At 45.1% G+C, this 20,631-nt stretch overlaps 1 protein-coding gene across 1 annotated transcript in view; it reads left to right on the top strand.

The window, feature by feature from the left end:
* Positions 1 to 20,631, top strand: part of Pag1 (phosphoprotein membrane anchor with glycosphingolipid microdomains 1) — a 155,936-nt gene that overhangs the window by 96,916 nt on the left and 38,389 nt on the right. The window lies entirely within an intron of this gene.

Raw genomic sequence — 20,631 nt, 5'->3', positions numbered from 1 at the left:
GGCTCTTCCTCTCTGAATCACGAGCTTAGCAGGCACCAAGCCTTAAGGGAAGCAACAGAGCCCATCGTGGCTTTGGCACTTGTGACCCAGCTCCTAACGTCTTAATACAAACTCCTATGCAGTTCCTCTGCTGCTCTTCAGTTTGTAGCGAAAGGCTATTTTCACTAAGGCCTGAGGTTTTTTAAGATGAAGCATTTCCACCTTTTTCCTTACAAAAGTATCTGTGTGCTCATATCCAGAGGGATGAAACAATATACAGCCGGAATGGAAATCTACTTGTCAACCTTCTCTGATTAGAAGATAATACATGGTTGGCGGCCATCCACCCTTGCTGTTCTGGAAAGCAGTTTCAGATTGGCAAGTGGAGAGTGTTCTGTCCTCCCCTCCCCCGGCGGTTCTCCTCAGAAGGCTTGTGGGAGTGTAGGCTGTACATTAGAGGAGAGCTTTGTGATACTATTCATTCTCTGACAGAGAAGACATTGTTTGCTCACTGTAATAGTCTTGGCAGGAGTCACTGCTGTGCATACAGAATGGGGAAATGGCAGAGCAGTGGGAAAGCTCAGAATCCCAAGAAACACATCAGCTTGGGGATTTTTTAAAATATATTTTAATAGCTCCTCATTACCAAGATGCAAGTTATAATTTGGGGAATGTTTTCCTTGGCTCCTTTCTACGCGCTACATTATGTGTGTGTTACGGAGACAGACCCTCAGAGAGCAGGGTGCCATCTCAGGCTGCAGCGTCAAGACTCTCCGTCCTCCCTGCGTGTGCCAGACAGCCTTAGAGGTACTCCTTGTGCATGAGTGCTCACATGTTGCCAGTGACGTTAGCCTGAAACTCACCGAAACCATTATGACCCCTAAATAAGAGAAAAGGCAGTTAAGGGTGTGCCAAGAGTAAGAGATGCATGGCGAGGGACCCAGAGAGGGTGCCACCCACGGTACTCCGAACCTCGAAGGAAATGGCCAAAGTCTCCGCAATCTGGACTGGACGCTGCCAGGGCAGAAACAGAGACTCGAGCTGAGGCCTTGACCTCAAGCTGTCACTGACTGTGCTCCTTCCCCAGCCCTGCCTAGAACAACCCCTTGAATATTTCCCAGATGCTGCGTTTCATAGATCCTGAGATTTCTAACTGTGCAGTTGATAGTGTCGGGTCCTGAGGTCGTTGCCACGCCTCCAGGTGTGTAAAGATTCATCCTGCACAGCTAAGGCCATCTTTTACTTGACCCTGGTGACATGAGTAATGCAAATTATTTGTTTTGTTGTTTTTAAACTTTGAAGTATTTGTTGATAATCTTTTAAAATATGATTGTGTTTCTTTTTTTCTACATCATATATTTTTAATTGTTTTTAAAACATTTTTTGTGATTATAACATATAGAAAGAGGGCAGGAGCTGAAGCTCAGTACTAGCATATATGCCTCATGTGCCTGAGGACCTCCGTTCACTCCTGAGACTCAACCACAATAATAAATACTGATGATGATAAATGAACTGAAGCAAGAGTACAGGAGGGCATTAATAGGACAGTGTTTGGGACCGAATAACAAGGAAATCAATAAAAATTACTGAGACCTTCAGCAACCTTCCTCCCTTCCTTTCTTGTTTCCAGCTGATGCATTTCAGTTTACCTGCTTTTAATGTTTTTTGTTGTTTCTAACAACTGGATAGAATATGCCACTGTGCGAGCCACCTAGAGAGCTGGGTCAGCCACTTCTGCCTGTGTCCGGTCTGTGGAGGGGCTGCTTAGATGGAAGGCTGTCTGCAGCTGACCTGGAGACATCATGACTCTGGCACCCATGGCATCCAGGAGAAACCCACTCGTTTCTCTTGAGTCTGGACCCCCCAGTAACACTGTAGTCTGGGCTTCCCATACCTGTGAGCACAGCTCTTCAAGAGGGACAGGATTAAGAGCTCACAGGTAGCTAGATCCTTGGAGGAACCAGTACTAACTGGTTAGCTACGGTTGTCCTGAAGGGAGGACACTGAGTGTCTTGTGTGACCACTGGTGTGCGTCATCTCTGTCCACTGTGAGAAGAAATGTCTATGAAGGGAAGATACAGCCAATCTGAGCAGTGCTTTCTTGTTTAACCGACACATCGTGGCTCCTGGAAAGGGACGGGGCAAACACTGAGGTCTTAAACTGTGGCCTACACAGCTGCTGTATTGTGGTTGTTAGGATACCCATTTTACTGAAGATGAAACATAAGTTCAGAGAGGGTAAGAACTTGGGTGACAAGAGCAGAGTCAGCCATGTCACCCAGCAACAGCTGTAGTATCTGGGCTTAGGGTGCCAGGTGTCCTACCACCACAGGGGCCCTCGAGACCACACCAGGTGCCCTCAGAACCACACCAGAGTTTGCCAAGCTTCACTTCCTTTAGATCTATAGGCAACGGTCACACACAATTGGAGACAACCTTTGTCTGATTGTGTTCACCTCTGTCAGAAAGTAATCTACAACCTCCTCCTGTCTAAAGTGGGCAGAAGATAGTAGTCATTAAAAACAAAATGCTAGCCATGTCCTTCCTGGCCCTCTATGGGTCCATTACCCTCTCCACTGCTGAGAGATGAAGCTCCTTGGGGCAACAGAACTTGTCACCTTCGAGCGCACCCTCAGCTGAGGCTGATGTGTCAGGAGATAAACATGTGACCATCTCTGTGCTCCACCTGATTCCTGGGATCTCATCTTAACCCAGAACCTCCCAAGGTGCATTCCAAGGAGACTTAATAGATGCAGCTTCCAACCATGGCCCCGAAGAAAAGAGAGACGAAGTTAGAGATGATTAAGTTGATTCACTTGTTATAAGACTTCCTCAGAACTTTCTTGTGACTCTCTAAAGTGAGGTGTGTCCTGGAGAGTTTCCCTCCAGTGGAGGGGAAGTATTTCTCGGCATCTCTCGGACAGTACCATCCTAAAGAACGGAGAGGAAAGAGTTTCATGAACTGGAGGCCACCACATGCTAACTAAAACTCATAAACTCCTTTTAGGATCCCTGCCTTGCAGTCAGACTTTGAAACAATAGCCACTGAGACCTGGGGATTTTTATTTGTGAAATATGCCACATATAACTAGATTATTTCTAAGCTCTTTGTATCTTTATTACCTGGGGACTGTTGATTACATGCCCTATTCCAGAGCACATGGTACACAGCACACGGAGAGGAAAACATGGCAGGAGTGAACTGAGGTACAGGGAAAAGGGAGGGGGGTGCCAGAATAGAGATGCAGTGTGCAAGATCCTGGACGGTGACTCTGATAGAAATGGGGTTTATATTTTGTTTTACTTTATTTTATTTTAAGCAGTTTGAAAGGGAACTGTGTCCTTTGCTTCATGATTAATGATGTTCTAAACCCAAACAATTAAACATTCCAAGGAGAAACAACTGTCCCAGTTTTGAGACCAAAATTTTCCCATAGTCCTTTAGGTAGCAATTTTGGCTCTGCTGCAAGACGTGGGACCTCAGCAGGTGTGAGTCACAGAAGGCTGTCATGCATTGTCCTCATGCCTGAGCTCCTGAACCATGCAGCCATGCTTGTGTGTACGATGTGTGAGTTTTGACTGGCTGAGTCTGAGGGATTCTCTGAAGCCTGGCGAGCTGTGTGACAGAAAGCCCCAGGTCCCTAGGCCAGCCCCAGGAAATGCGGACAATGGCAAAGCATGCTAGCCTGCCTTTCACGTGGCCCTTGCTTTCAGGACTCCCATTTTGTTCCCATGTTCTCAGGACCCCATCTTCTTTCCCTTCATTCTGTAATTTCTTACGATTTGCCTGGACTTGACTAGAGCAGCGAGTTCTTCCTAGCAGCCGAGCCACAGAAATGCCTGGGATTCAGCATGTTCAGGGTGTGCACATTTCAGAACGCTAACTATGGTGCTAACGTGGATCAAGCCCAAGTGCTGTCTTTAAAGAACTGATAAATGAAATGATGACCTAGATGTTTAAGAAAATAATAATGTTTGAGAAAGGTGTTTGGGAATGTGAGCAAGCACACTTTTTCCTTAGGGTTTGTGTAAACATTCAGAATTCTCCTCTCCATTTTCTGTAGTTTTCAATATCAGTTAAAAGTGGTTTATCTCTATGTTAGGAGACATCGCTCTCACCACATTACCTTCTGCTATTACGTGCTCAGAAACTGTACATAGTTCTCGGGACTTTGGGAAGAGAGAGAGTAATAACACATTACGTACAAATTTCAGGTACATGCATAGATAAATCAGCGACCACCACAGCATTCATAACTGCTTGCATTGCACCTTGCTTAAGCCCAAGCGTATCATCATTCAGTCATAGAGCACGAGGGACGCATATATCAGGGAGGGTACACAAGCCCACAACCCACCCTGCTGACTGGTGAATTCTCAGGGAGAGATGGTCATTGTCTTCTTCCCCAGAGTCTCCACAGGTGATCCCACCAGGCTCCAGTAGATGGTTCAAAGCCCATGGGCACACAGACGGCCCTGATTAAACTCAACAGATCACAGATAAAGCACAAAATGTGACCCAGTAATGGTGGCGCACACCTTTAATTGCAACACTCAGAGGCAGAGGCAGGCAGATCCCTGAGTTCAAGGCCAGCCTACTCTGCATAGTTCCAGGACAGTCAGGGCTACGCAAAGAAACCCTGTCTCAAAAAACAAACAAGCGTTACAAAAGCGTGAATGTGAAAAAGACAGTTATAAAGAGGATTGACATGGATGGAGAAACCTAGGAAAGGGTGCGAGTGAGAGGAACCAGAATTCATTTTATATACATTTGTAAGTTTGTCAAAGAAAATTAATTGGATATGTATGTTGTGTGTGCCAAAAGCTTTTTGCCAGGTTATTGTATTTTGTTATTAACCACAGAAAAATTTTGTTAATTCAATATTTTTGTCCAAATTCAAGATACCATAATGATAGTTATTATAAACAACTTTTATCTATTTTAGTATCATAAGATATTAAATGTAGCTTGAAAATTACATTCTTAGTTACTAAACCAAGAATATGTAGCATAATTAACATTTCAAAACTGTCTGGTGGGCCTGGAGAGATGACTCGGTGGTTAGGAGCATTTGTTGCTCTGGCAAAGGATCCAGGTACAGTTTCCAGCACCACATGGCCACTCACAGCCATCTTTAACTCTAGTTCCAGGGGCTCCAAAGCCTCTCCTGACTTCTCCAGACACCACACACGCATGCAGTGCACAGACATACATACAGGCAAAGCACTCATGCTCATAGGATAAATCTTTCTTAAAAGGTATTTTAATTTGTCAAGTATGCATTCCATTACAAAATAGATTTAAGATTTACTTACTTTTTGGTATTTGAGGCTTTTGCCTGCGTGTGTGTCTATGTGCCACACGTGTGCCTGGTGTTCAGGGAGGCTAAAGGAGGGTACCAGATGCCTGGAACTGGAGTTACAGGTGGTTCCAATCCCCCAACTTGGTGCTGAGAATTGAACCTTGGTCCTCTAAAAGAACAGCAAGTGCTCTTAACCCCTGAACCATCTCTCCAGACCCCAAATCACAGGTTATGTTTGTTTGTGTGTGTGTTTGTTTCTGCACCATCAAGGATTGAACTCAGGGTCTCACATGGGGGAGGCAAGTGCTCTTCCACTGAGCCGTAGCCCCAACTCAAATCTTGCCATTCTTATGATCCATCAAGTACAGTTCCTTTATTACTATATCTGTATACTGAATGACTGATTAAAAACAGGTAGCCTCTTAAAAGCTGTAATTGGATATAAGGCCTAATCAGTTGCAGAGGAAATCCTAAAGTCCACTGGGATCATCACTTTATTAAAGAGAATGTCAGACGCTGTGCTCACAACACCACTACCCCATCCATGCCAAGTCTCCTGGAATTTTCTGTCCAAGGAGTCAGCTCTTCAGATGAATAATGACCTTAAATGTCTTACAAATCCCTACACTGTTTATGTTCTCTACATTGACAGAGAGACCCACACTGTTTTTGAAATACCAATCAGAAACCAGTGACACTTCTCCATTTATTGTTCTTTTTTATCATAAAAAGATTTCCCAAGAATTTCTACATTCCATTAAAATATCTTAGTTTTCCTTCCTTTATGCCTTTAGGCATAAAGGATCTTCTTCTTTGGCAGGCTTATCAGTTTTGAAATTCTGTCTTTATTCATTTCTTCCATCATAGTAGATAAAACTTACATCTACTATTGCATTCAAACACCACTAACGAAGTTTGGGATTATTTAACTTGGACTCCCCTGTCTTCCTAGAAGGTTAGTTGACTCTCCTCGTTAATTTAAAGCCCACCTGTCATCACAGCATTGTTGAACAAAGTTAGTATCTAAAGAAGTATTCATTGGGCAGGACAGCAACAGACAAGCCCATTTGGTGAAGTATCTTTACATCGCACTAACTGAAATAAATACAGCATTTCCTGTCATAATAACTAGTTGTTCTTTTCAAACTTTGAAAGAACAATTCATTAGTACTGGGGAGAAGTGATGTTAAAGTGCTATGTTAGGCAACCTGGAGGATGTTTTTGGCCTTTGGATTTCCCATTTACAGTACAGCATCACTCAGAGTAGAGTGATTGGCATCTCTGTACGGGACATCAACGCTTTAGCATTCTCTGTTGTGACCTAACAACTCACGTCAGAGACAGATGAATCAATCTTGTTTGGGAAATGATCGCCGAATCACTGTGGGCTTTAAGAACATAAACTTCCTCAAGACAGAGATGGCAAATGATACAGTCGTATCATGGTTGCATGTGAAATGCCTGCTACTTCCTCCACTCTGTCCTATCCCTTGCTTTTTAGGTTTTGATGATCCGTGTTAACAATCGGAGACCGCGTTTCAGGTCCTTCCAAATGTCACATTCTTTTTGACTTAACCTTTCTCCTGCCCACGGTGTATGTCTCATAATTAAGACTTGGGATTACTTCATTAACATGTGCCCTTTTCCTTCATAGAAGAGAACAGGAGAGAGTAATCTGTAGGACTGCAGCCTTCGTACCCCAGGGGAAAAATACTCTTGCCCATTCATTCCCTCCCTGTCACACCCAGGGAGCGAGTGCGCCTCCCATTCCCTTCCCCTTCTCTCCCTCCTTCCCATCTTTCAAAGAGAAAGGAGACGACTTAATGCAGTACATCATCCAGGGAAGGGTCCTGGGACAAAAATATAATCACGAGAGCCCTTGTGTCCCAGCACTTGAAAGATGGAAACAGGAAGATTGCTTCCACTCCAAGGCCAACCACGCCTACAGAACGAGACTTTTGTCTTCAAAAACATTAGATAAATTCTAAGAGATATGAATTAAATGATATCAGTGTGCCAATGTTAGTTTATAGATTATAGCATGCTAATAGAAGAAGCTAGTAATGGGCTAGAAAAAGTAGAGCAGATACTTTTTTAAGCTGACATAGTAAATTGCTGTACTCGTCTTCGGCCCACTTTGTAAGAAGAACCAATGTAGAAAGTGATCATTTCTGCCCTCCCTAAGTCCTCCACTGAACATAACCATGCAGAAGCTGGCAAAACAGGCATTCAGCAAGGCTGGGACCAGCTCTAGTCCTGCAGCCCGGTTTTGTACAGTGGAATACTCTCCCGATGCCGGAGAGAGGACGCAGACACAGACATCCAGGCATGATTCCCAGACACCGGGGTGGAGCACCGCTGGTCTGTCTCTTGACCTTGTTTCCTGTCTGTGGAGTCAGGTCTGGGAATATTTGTCCTATGATTCAGAATATTACCTTAGAAGTGCATTTGTAAATGCAGCCACAGAATTTATTAAGGATGAAATGCTGACATTAAAGTGATTTGTATATATTGAATACTCTATAGCAAGATTTTTTTTTTGTAATTTTGGCACTTTTGAACTCTTATCCAAAAACAGTTATGATTTTGAAAATGACACTAGTGACATGTGAGAGTCACTCACACACCAGGAAGGTGAAACCGCTTTCTTTGACATCCCCATGTTGAATCTGAACCTAAAATTAAAATCACTCTAAATACAACATTGTAGCGTCATTTGTGAAAAGATGACTTTATTCACACAGTGATGATATTTTCAGAGAAAGAGTTTAATGTGCTTTTAGACTATGCACTTAAATGATAATTAGTGTTGGTGTGTTTTTTAATGCAGTCTGCAGTGTTATGTGTTTTTTAAGTTAGGTCAATAAAATCTTGAATGTCCATTATGTTGGGGGCTTTTAGGACATTTTGGGTTCACATTATGCTTAGAGTTAATTATAGGGGCATTCCTTATCTAGTAATTATTTCTTAATTCCTCCGGAGCCTGTCATTATCTAGTATAGGAAATTATCTTCCAGTTGTTGTACAGCAGTGCCGAGTTTTGATTACAGACATATTAAAGAGGTTTTGTTATAATTACCTGAGATGTTAAATCCCATAGTGGTGATGAGGGAAGGGAAGCCATGCAAGGCTGACTGCTCAGGTCACCCACAGGTTTTTAGTGGCCCCACATGCAAACTGTGCCCCAGAACTAATTAACCCAGTCTCCACAGGCTTTTCTTTAAAGCTCCCAGGTGTTTCTAATGTGCAACCGGAGTTGATAAAGCAAGACCCCTCCAAGGTGGCCCCATCACAGAACGCTCCTGCTGTGTGTGACTGTGTGGCTTGAGCTGGGGAACCCAGGAGGAACATAGTTTCAAAGAGAAAGACATTTGCCGGCATTCCAACAAACAGCAGCTGGTGGCTTACCCTACACTCCATTCAGTAGACACTAGACGCGGGACACGTGCTCCTGACCTTGGACCCATGGCTCTCGTGTGATGCCGGCTTTGCCTTGTTCTGCTTGCCACCTTCCTTCCGGCATAGGGTCACTAGCAACTGACAGTAAGCAGCACCTGCTAATGTCAGAGCCCACGCTACTGATGATCTTCCTCTAAAAGGCCACAGTTCTCGGCTTCCGGCATGAGGCCTCAAGCTCAGTTTCCAGAGCCTCCTTTATGGAGAGAAATCCAGAGTTCTGGTTTGTTAGGAAACAAATCTTACTGACTAGTTTGTCATTACATCATCTGTTTATTGTTAATAAAAGAATTCCAAACTCAATCAAAAGTAAGGCTTAAAACAAAAATACAAATGATCTCTTATACCTGAAGTAAACTAGAAAAAGTAAAAACCCCTTGTGTATTGTGTCAGCACAAGCTTAGGGTGACCATTTTTCTGGCTTTTTATCCTGTGGAACAGTTAGCTGCTTTGTGTGTGAGTGTGTGTGTGTGTGTGTGTGTGTGTACGCGCGCTCACGCACATCTGTCTGTCTGTCTGTCTATACTCTTGTCAGTCTGGCTTAGCTCCTTCTAGCTGCGATGTTCTCCCATACTTCACTGAGACACACTAGCTGACAGAGCTCTGCTCTCTGAATCCCTCCACAGGACGTGGAAGGCTTGTTGGAGGTTTTCCTTTGAGAATACAAGATGTCTCAGACTTCCCAGAACTGAGACATTGATATTTGTGCTGTGTCCCTTGACCAAAGCAAGTCAAGTAGTCAGTCTGCGTTCAGAGGATGGACAAGCACAGTCCATCTCCCGCTAGAAGGCACGGGACCGGCCGGCTCACTGTGAAAGGCCAGGACAGCAAGCAGTAGGCAACTGTGCTGCTTTCACTATCACCCAGAGGATAGAAAAAGGAATTCTCTCTTCAAATATTATGAGAGAGTCCCAAGAAGTGGTTACATCTGAGCAGATTTCAAAAGCAGAAAATTTATTTCAGGTACTAAGAATAGCAAAAATAAGACCCAAGTTGCAGTTTCTTTAGACACCAGAATTGTGCATTCCTCTGACACACATGTCTAACCTGACGCAGAGGACACTACATATGGGCTCCCAAGTCTGGACCTGATGCGACCTGAAAGCCTATGCCCTATGTCGGATGTGATAACCTGATGATAGACTTCACCGTGTGCCAGCTGCTGGGACATGGGCAAGCAGTAGTGCCCGTGTTCAGTGCAGAGGTCAGCAGTGCGTCTGTTAGCCTTTGCTATGTAACAACCACCCCACAACTTGACAGTTCACAGACAGCCACTTCTTTAGCTCCTGGTTCTAGGCCCTTTATGCATGTACCAGCTTACCTGGGCATCTCTGAACCTCTGGGTTTTACACAAGCCCAGCATCCTTCTGCACCCAGCTATGTCTCTCTGAGTCCAGAGGTTTGACCCCCTGGGTTTTACACAAGCCCCCCGTCCTCCTGAAGCCAGCTATGTCTCTCTGAGTCCAGAGGTCTGACCCCCTGGATTTTACACAAGCCTCCCCCTCCCCCCGTCCTCTTGCACCCAGCTATGTCTCTCTGAGTCCAGAGGTCTGACCGCCTGGATTTTACACAACCCCCCCCCCCCCCCGTCCTCTTGCACCCAGCTATGTCTGAGTCCAGAGGTTTACTGGATTTGAGAAACCCGGGCAACTGGACCCAAGTCTATGCACACTCATTCTGGGCACTGAAGCATGTCCAGCTTGCTGGAAGGCTCAGAATGAACATGTTGTCGCTCCTGCTGTTTTGCATAGGTAGAAGGGAATCAAAATACCCGCCAGAGTAGAGAAACAGCTGCTTTTCACTGGGAAGAGCTACATACAACGTCGCATTACAAGCAGAGAGGATACAGGAAGGGAAGGACTTAGGGCCCTCTGTGATCTCTCTCACCTACCTCACAAACCCATGAAGGACGAGTTAAATGGAGTTTCTTTTTTCTTATACATGAGGCTCCAAGTGCCAAAGCACCTGGCAAATTGTTCAATATCTGGAAACTGTTAGCTTTTTCTTAGATGTATTAAAAATCAGATATTTATCCAAATTCTTTTTTTTTCTTTTTTTTTAAGAATTTTTTTAATACGGTCTTTTCTCGTTTTACATAGCTATGCCCATTTGCACTCCCTCCCCTCCTCCTGCTCCACCCTTCCCCTACCCCACCCCACCCCCATCCACTCTTCAGGAAGGGTCAGGCTTCCCATGGGGAGTCAACAAAGACTGACCCTTCACTTTGAGGCAAGACCAAGTCCCCCCACCCCCCGCCCCATCTAGGCTGAGCAAGGTATCCCTCCAAAGAGAATGCGCACTCAGAGGGCAGTTCAAGCACTAGGGATACATCCTGGCCCCACTGCCAGTGGAACCACAGACTGCCCAAGCCTCACGGCTGTCCCCACACTCAGTGAGCCTAGTTCGGTCCTGTGCAGGTCCCCTGCTCTCGGCGCAGAGTCAGTGAGCTCTGCTTTCTTTTTAAGAAGTATCAGCTGAGCCCTCATTAAGGCGTACTCAGGAAAGTCAAGTGTCCTGCAGCCTTCTCTGCCTAGCAGGATAATAGATAAGGAAGGTTGCTCTGAGAGCCTGCACAGCTCAGTTCAGGGTCAGGGGCTGTCATTTGATGGGGCCAGCGGGATCTTGGTGGCAGTCAACACAGGGAAAGAACCAGAAACAATAAAATGTATTTCATCTCCCAAGCTATCAAAGGTCTTTCAGAATGGGTAAGAACCCATTTCAAAACCTGGGCCCTTAATAAACCTTTATTGATTTATTTCACTATTGTAAGTATTTTCATCAAACCTCTTAAGGCCTGCATAGTTCCAGATTGATCCATAAATTGCACACAAATCCTATGCCTCTCATTGAGCGAAGGCTGTTTGTCTGGCAGCTAGAATACCTAATTAGTGATGGGGTGAAAAAAATCTGCCTGTTTTGAAATGAATAAAACATCAAAGGCTATTAAGAAATGCATAGAGGACCAGAATGTGTCTCCGTGGGTAGTGTTTTCTGTACAGGGGTGAGGACCAGAGTCTGGATTCCTCAGCAGCAGATAAAGTCTGGGATAGCTACATGTGCACCTGTGACCTCAGTGCTGGAGGCTGGCTTAGAGACAGATCACTGGGGTTTGCTGGCCTTCTGCACAGCCAAAACAGCAAGTTCCAAGGTCAGTGAGAAACCCTGCCTCAAGAGAATGAGGCAGAGAGCTATAGAAGAACTAACATTGTCTTCTGTAGGTCCCAGCTCCGCTCCTTCTGTACCAACAATCACCTAGTGGCTATTCTATTACATCGGTGGTCCGTAGAGTGTCAGCAACCACGTAGATATTGAATCCCAGAAACTCAGGGTATCAGAAAGAAAAGGGACTTGGAGTCAGATGCTCCAAGCTACCCAGCTCAGGCGTGTGCTAAGGGGTTAGCGTCTGCTTTTAAAGCCCACTCGTCTCTTCTGCCTCTACTTCCCTTTCCCAGTGGAGCCACAGAGGCACGCGGGTCAGTCGTCTGGAAGGCTTCGGTGCCTTGGTGAGAGAGTTCATTCTGAACATCTAGTGTTTGTTTTTAAAATAATGTTTTATGGACCACGTAATGGAGCACCTAGCACAGTACTGCTTTGTCTGCTCTGCAAGCCTGACAGTGATTTCTGGTTTGTAAAATTCATGTTGGCAAGGAAAGAGCTTCTGTTGATACTGGTAGGCCATCTGGGCTTCAGATTCTAAACTGGGTGAGTCTATTTATACATCTTTGAGGGGAAATTCATATTTTTGACATGTGTTTATAAAACTAGAAGTGGCATATAGAATGATGAGCCCAAGATAAGAGAACTTTACCCTGGTAAGCCCTACAAATATGTTCAATTACTACAAGGATTGTAAGTAACTTTTTTAGATGCAAGTATCTGGAACTAGATCTCCAGGATCCCTGAATGGAATAAAGTTTTCAGTATTAACACTTTGTATTAAGTGCAAATGTTGAAGTCTGTTTGAAGCTGTACAGATGAAAGCCATCCTTGAGTTTAGTGAGGGTTCCATTCCCTAAGTTTCAGGTAGCTGGTAAAATATAAATGCTCATGCTTGTCTTATGGCCTTTGCAGGGATAGGTGCGCCTACACACACACAGAGCTACCATTTCCACACTCATATCAAGTAATTCACTCCTATTCTACTCTCACCTTTAGAGATCTCCTCCTCTCTCCCTCTTCTGCTATTCCTTCTCCCACCACCCTCCCTCCCTCCCTCCCCTCTCCCCCTCCCTCCCTCCCTCCCTCTCCCTCCCTCCCTCCCCTCTCCCCCTCCCTCCCTCCCTCCCTCTTCTGCTTCTTCCTTTCCCCTCCTCCCCACTCTGAGACAGGCCGCATATAGTCTAGATCTACATAGTATATACTCATACATATATAGATATACTAGATTGCCACAGCTAGCCATAAATTCATGATCCTCCTTCATCCAACACCTATGTGCTAGAATTCCAGACATGTGCCATGCCCAGAGTGGCACCCAGCATCTAGTAAGGGTAGTGTTGAATAATACCATCTCCTCCTCCAACTCTGTTACTCCACAACCATCAAAGTCAAATCTCCATTTCTTTTTTCTTCTCTCATCCTCCTCCATGCCATGTTTTTAGTGTCAAGAAGAGAGAATATATATAATGAGTTCTGGCGTTTAACAGCAGCGAGGAAGAGGGCTACTCATTCGCTGGTGTTGCCTCCTGGGAGCTGGGCTTCGTGCTGTCCAGTCTGTGACCTCATGGCTCTTTGACCAGCGCTTCACTTGGTAGAAACCCATGTTTTCTAATCCAAATGCACAGTAAGCAGGAAGTATAGACTTTGGAGATTGTCACAGCAGAGGGATAGTGCTGTCCCCTGGGTAGGAGTCTCTGCCAGGCATATTGATCCCTTTTATAAATGCTTATGATAGTTTTAAAACAAAAATTAATCAACTTTCAAATGTTGAATTACTTAAAAAGGAAAAGCTATAGAAATGTTTGATAGTGTTGACGTAGTCCTCAAAGCAAAGGTCAGCTCACTGTCTTAAGTTAGTGGGTGAGGGGTGCAGAGCTGGCTGGCTCTTGGTATTTATGAGTGAGTGTGTAAGTACATGAGTGACTGGGTGGGTGAGTGAGTACGTGAGTGCACGAGGGAAAGAGTGAGTGAGCATGGGTGCATGAGTGTGAGAGTGCAGGAGTGAATGTGTGAGGGAGTGTGTGAGGGAGTGTGTGAGGGCATGCATGAGTATGTGAGTGTATGAGTGTGTGAGGGAGTATGTGAGTAAGTGTGTGAGTGTATGAGTGAGTGTGGGTGGGTGAGTGTATAAGTGAGTGAGTGTGTGTGTGTGTGGGGGGGTGGGTGAGTGAGTGAGTGAGTGTGTATGTGAGTGAGTGTATGAGTGTGTGGGTGTGTGAGAGTGTGTGGGTGGGTGAGTGTGAGTGAGTGTGTGAGTGTATGAGTGTGTGTGTGTGAGAGCGTGTGGGTGGGTGAGTGTATAAGTGAGTGAGTTTGTGAGTATGTGAATGAGTGTATGAGTGTGTGTGTGAGAGTGTGTGGGTGGGTGTGTGAGTGAGTTGTGAGTGTATGAGTGTGTGTGTGTGAGAGAGTGTGTGGGTGGGTGAGTGAGTGAATGTGAGTGTGTGAGTATGTGAATGAGTGAGTGTGTGTGTGTGAGTGAATGAGTGTGTGTGTGTGTGAGTGTATGAGTGTGTGTGTGTGAGTGAGTTATGAGTGTGTGTGTGAGTGAGTGAGTGAATGAGTGTGTGTGAGTGAGTGAGTGTATGAGTGTGTGTGTGTGTGTGTGTGTGTGTGTGTGTGTGTGTGTGTGTGGTTCAGGACACTTGACTGGGTCAAGATCTCATTTCCATCTGTGTCCCCCTTGAGCACTGATGAATACTGGTTTTCTGGGTGATGCTGTGATTGTCAGCTTCTCCTTACAATCTGCCACAAAAAGTAGGAAGTAGTGGCCAGAAAGATGGCTCCGTGGGTAGAGCACTTTCTGCGCAAGCACAAAGACCTGAGTTTGGATCTCAACACCCACATAAAAAGCTGCGCATGCTCAATCGTACCACAAGGACATGTGCTGACTATATTCATAGCAGCATGGTTTGTCATAGCCAGAACCTGGAAACAACCTAAAAGCCCCTCGACCGAAGACTGGATAAGGAAAATGTGGTACATTTACACAATGGAGTACTACACAACAGGAAAAAAATTGATATCTTGAAATTTGCAGGCAAATATATAGCTCGATAAAAACCATTTAAAATATATTCAATAAGTAAATATTAATTGATAAATTTAAATGTACTGAACAGTCTAAATAAGTAAAACTAATAGATTTTCTGTCCACCCATGCATGGCCATGGGTGCCAGGAACCCAGCACTGTGAGGAGAAGACGCAGGAAGATTACTGAGGTTTGCTGGCCTTGCTTCAGGCTCAGTGTTAGACCCTGACTTAATGGAATAATGCAGAGAGCTGTAGAGCAGACATCCTCAGCTCCAGTGTGTACACCCATGCAAACGCTGCACATAGGTGCATGAAGTGTGGAATCAGCCTTATACAGAGTCAACATGAGGAAACCCTTTGTGTTCTAATGGTTCTGTGACATTTGATTGCATGCCTCTTACTGAACCATCTTTTAAGGAAACAGTCCAAATGGACTCTATCTTCAAACCTAGCCCCATACTTTCCAACTAATTATGAAAACAGAAACTAAAACCAAATCCAAACCCAAACCAGAGGATCCAGATTCGAGAAGATTAACCACGTGTGACAGGAGTGAGGTGGCTGCGTGCTACCAGAGACGAGGCTGCAGAGTCCGCTGCCTCCTGGCATGGGTTTGATCTCCTGGCATGGGTGCCACCCAGTCTGGCTATGTCACATGTATATGTGAGCATGAGAAAACATGGTGTTGTGAAGGGGAACCGCGGAAGCTACCACCAGTAACCTTTACCGTAGATCCTTCCCCGGCTGTGGTGCAATGAGGAGCTGAGCTGGGGAAAGCTGGTGTGGGCTGAAGAAGTTCCAGAGATGCAGGAAGTGGTGGGGGAGTGGCTGGCTGTAACTGAGCAGGGTGGGGTAAGGGAGTGTGCAAAAGGCAAAACGTTCAGGAAGTAGCAGATCGCTTATGATTTCCTTTGCTTTATCTCTTGAGCAGTGGGAAAACATTAAAGGCTCTAGGCTGTGAAGTTGGTGTGACCCAACTTTCCACTGAAAGATATCTGTCTGGCTGAGGTTGGGGGCAGCAATATGAATTTAAGGGCCAGTAGGCTTCTTCAGTGCCAAGATGCTGGGGGCTTGAACTAGGGAATGCAGTCTTGGGAATGCAAAGACCAGGATAGGCTGAAGAAATAGACTTTCACATAGTGGAAAAGATGATGACACTGATGAGCCTGAAGATGTATTAGATAGGGGATACGTCCAGAAAAGCAGAGACCAGGACAAGCTAGGATTCCATCTAGTGTAGCTAACTGAAGGCTGATAAAGAGCCCAGCCTGGGAGACACCAGAGCCTCGGTGGGCATCCAAACGGCATCAAGGCAACGTGCTGGGAACTGAAGCCAGGGTTGTAAATAACACACACAAGAGAATGCTGGAGACCAAAGGAAAGGAAAGAGCCAAGGCTGGGGAGAGGACTCAAGCTGCAAAGGTACCCATTCATGATGTGACTTCCATGTGTATTAGCTACTTTTGTTGTGGCTGCTACCAAATGTCCCGCAAAAGGTAACTTGAGGGAGGAGTTTATTGGGTCACACCGTTTGAGAAGATAAAATTCCATCATGCTGGTGGCTCCAATGAGAAATATCTCTCACACCCTCCCGTATTTGAGCACTTGGTGCCCTATTGGTGGTGCTGTTTGGGAAGTTTATAGAATCTTAGGCCACATAGCCTTGCTGGGGGAAGTGTGTCACCAGGGGAAGGTTCGAGAGGATTGATGCCCTCACCTCACTTCCAGATCACTGTGATCTCTCGGCTCCTTTCTACTGCCACCATGCCTTCCCACCACCATAAGCCTCTCCTTGAAATCTAAGCCAAAATCAACTTTCTCTTAAGTTGCTTCTGGTCAATGTGTTCTATCACAGCCATAAAAAAAAGGTAACTAATACAGTGACAGAGAGGAAATGGTAGCAAGAGCAGGGGTGGTATCTCAATCAGGGAGCAGACAGAGGACAGAAAGTGGGGCTGGGCTTCAAAGCCTTCAGGCTGCCCCAACCTACCTTCTACAGTGAGTCTCCGCCTCTTAAAGGTCCCACGACTTTCAAAACCAGTGCCACCACCTAGGATTCAAGTGCTCAGTGTGTGGGGACATTCCTTATATAAACCACAAGACCACAGCTTGTTGTCTTCCATATGCTGGACCTCTGCCTTTGTAGCTTGTGCGCAGAGGACAGCACAGATAATTATAAAGCAAGATACATGGCCAGAAGTTGGCCTGATATTTTCCCATAGTTGGAAGTCTCGGGAGACTGCTCTGAAAATGTAGAAGCACGTGAGTGGGCAAACTCCGTAATGGTCATTTGGCTGTCATCCGAGAATTAATAAAGCAGTAGCGCCAAGGGCTGCTGGCTAGATCCAGAGTTCTGAGCGGTTAAGGGCTACCGATTAGATCCACAGTTCTGAATGGTCCGAGGGCTGCTGGTTAGATCCACAGGAGTTCCGAGTGGTCCAAGCACTGCTGGTTAGATCCACAGTTCTGAGAGGTCCGAGGGCTGCTGGTTAGATCCACAGTTCTGAGAGGTCCGAGGGCTGCTGGTTAGATCCACAGGAGTTCCGAGTGGTCCAAGGGCTGCTGGTTAGATCCACAGTTCCGAGAGGTCCGAGGGCTGCTGGTTAGATCAGATTCCCACTATATTTGCATGTTCTAGCTCAGGCCCAGTGTATCTTCTCACGTCACACAATACAGTCTATCTGTGCCTCTTCTCACCGTGATGGGACGACTCACTGGGTTCAGAAGGAGCTACTGCCTTTAAAAAGCTCAGTGTATAGAGGGCTGCCAAGGCGACTCGGTGCTTAAGACGCAGATGCTATGCTTGACAGCCTGAGATTGACCCCTGGAAACCACAAGGTGAGGAGAGAACCAATAATTCCTACAAGCTGACCTCCACAAGCATGCCATGGAGGTCACAAAATAAGTATGATTTTTTAATCCAGCATATTTAAAAAATCTGCAAATGCAGAAATCTGATGGTTTTTCATGTTTTGTGTTTATTTAAGATGATAAGTTGTACATCATAATATCAGAATCAACTGCTTTGAGTGTGCTAATGTGCAGATTTTTCCTTTCAGTTTGTGTTGAATAGAAGAAGATTGTATTAAGTCCGCAAGGGAAGCAGCAGGGGTGCTATGATTTACTGGGGCTCTATTCTGGGGAAGGGCATTGAGCTATGCATGCTGCATGTGATACAAATGTAGCTAATTTTTGGTAATACCATTAACTGCTATTCATTTTTTTTCTATGCTTGATAGAAGAATGAAATACTGAAGGTACTGATTAAACTCTCAGTGCTTCTCAACCTTCTTGATGCTGAGACCCTTTAATACAGGTCCTCATGTTGTGACCCCAACTATAAAATTATTTTTGTTGCTACTTCATAACTGTCACTTTGCTATTGTTATGAATCATAATATAAATATTTTTGAGGATAGATATCTGTCAAGGGGTCGACCCACAGTTGAGAACCACTGGGTTAGAGTGCTGTGTAAACACTCATACGTGTGTGGGAAGCTGGAAAAGTGTGTTATCAATGTGGGGTCTAGACCAAACAGAAGCCCCTCAAAATAGTGGTAGCCATATGTCCATGGATTTGTCTGAAGATTCTGGCCAATACCCTCAGAATCATGTTGGTAATAGTAATAATATAAGGATTACATTACATGCAAAAAGTCCTGGACTATGATTAGTCTGCTAACATTGAATATAGTGTTTTTGTCCAGAAATTCCCATCAAAAGCCAACCATGTGTGGGAGTAAACAATATCAAGGCACCGAAGGACTTTGCCTTGGCATATGAGGGCCCTTAGCCAAATACATATGGTGTATTTCCAATCAAGCACTCTAGAAAAATACTAGCAGAGCAGTGGGAGTCTCCGCTTTCAGCTGGGAATGGAAAGAAATGGCCAAGATAGCAAGTTACACAGAATGGAGGAGCTCATTCTGGCAGAAGCTGAGAGCCAGCTAGAGGTCAGAGAGGCCCCGGATGCAAACTGTCTTCTCTGCAGAGGGAGTTGGCATTGTGGCACTAATTAAAATCCCTACGTGTGCATATTGCATGGAGAACTATAAGTTAACATCGCAACCGAGCACACGCGTTTATTATCAGCTATTAGTCGTTTCTATCGCAGAGAACTCAGGACTGCAGAGAGAGGCATCCGCTCGCTGTGTCGGTGGTTACGGTGCTGGTGTGGAGGTGGAGCTGCAGAGACAGACAGGACCCATGCCACCGTGGACATGCGGGTCTTCAGGAGCAGACTGAAAACAGTGAGTCTAGCTGAGCTGCACAGGCAGCAGGCTGGTCAGGGAAGGCAGCTCTGAAAAGCATGTTTAAGTAGAATAGAAAAATGAAGGGGAACCAGCTATTCAATACCCTGAAGGGTGATCGTTTGAGAAAACAGTATAAAATTCAAAGGTAAGGGCATGCCCAATATGGTCAAAATCTAGAAAGAAAACTACATGGAAGGTTATGGACAGGGAGAAGAAACCAGCTCGGAGCAGAAAATGAGGTTCAACTGGCTGATGGTAAATCCTCAAGGAGGGCTTGTTAAACTGAGCTGAACAAAATACAGTGCCCACTTCAGTAATGGTGATCAATAGAAGAGCTAAGATGGCCTAAAGCACCAAGAAAAGTTACTTATTATCAAGGTACTCTATTGATTTCCAGCACCCCCTCTACCTCTAAGGACCACAGATCATTTCACAAATGAATGAATAACTAATGTGTTTTAGTCAGCTTTGACGCACAACCTAAAAACAGCAGCGGCCAGCTTCAAAGCCATAGAAAGCCATAAGATTCAGCTCATTTCTTGTTGAAAATTTTTGTCTTAGAATATACTTTATAATGTTATCTACCAACATATGTAGCCTTATAATTTTGAGATTAGGCTTTTGGAAGATACAGAAATGTATAGAAATAAAAATATGTAGAGATGGCAGCAATAAATCACGGCTCAAGGAGCTGGAGAGCTGACTGGGGTTAAGAGCACTGTATCCTCTTCCAGAGGATGCAGATTTGACTCCCAGTACCTACATGTCGACCCACAACCATCTGTCACTCCAGTTCCAAGGGATCTGTCCTCCGCCAGCACCAGGCACACACATGGTACCTAGACATGCATGCAGGCAAAATACCCATACATTAAAAAATTCAAATAAATTTGGGAGAAAATGGCTCGAAATCCCTATGTTGAGATTCTGAGTGTTTTTACCATGAACTTAGATACCCGTTCTGGGCCAGGCTTGACGCAGGCTGTGCTTGGAGCTGGGCTTTAAGCATATAAACATTCGCCACTACAGTGGCTCAACTGCTGATCACTCAGTTTGATAATGCCATGAAAGCTGCATGTATTCAGCAGAATCGATGCTTCCGATGCTAAATTTGGATCATGTCCCAGCCTAGTGCTATGCAGCCCAACTCTCTCATAATGGTGGGTAGCATCAGTGAGCTTCGCAACCAGTCAGTGGAGCGATGACATGGGGGAGCAACCACCACTGTGTAGAGTGCTCTTCTGCTATTTTTGATGGGTTTTACTGAGTGCACCCCTATGGGAGCAAGGACATCAGCATATGAGCAAAGTTTGTTTACGGGATTGCATGGTAAGAATGTATAGGTGAATGGTGTGTCTTACTTTGTCCCTTCCTATTTTTGCCAGTGTTCTTGTAACGTGGGAAACAACTAAGAGGAAGCAGCATTTGAGAGTTAAGAGCTGTA

This window comes from Chionomys nivalis, chromosome 16 (genome assembly GCF_950005125.1).
Source record: "Chionomys nivalis chromosome 16, mChiNiv1.1, whole genome shotgun sequence".
Classification (NCBI taxonomy): Eukaryota; Metazoa; Chordata; class Mammalia; order Rodentia; family Cricetidae; genus Chionomys; species Chionomys nivalis.
This window is presented reverse-complemented; position numbering and strand designations above follow the sequence as displayed.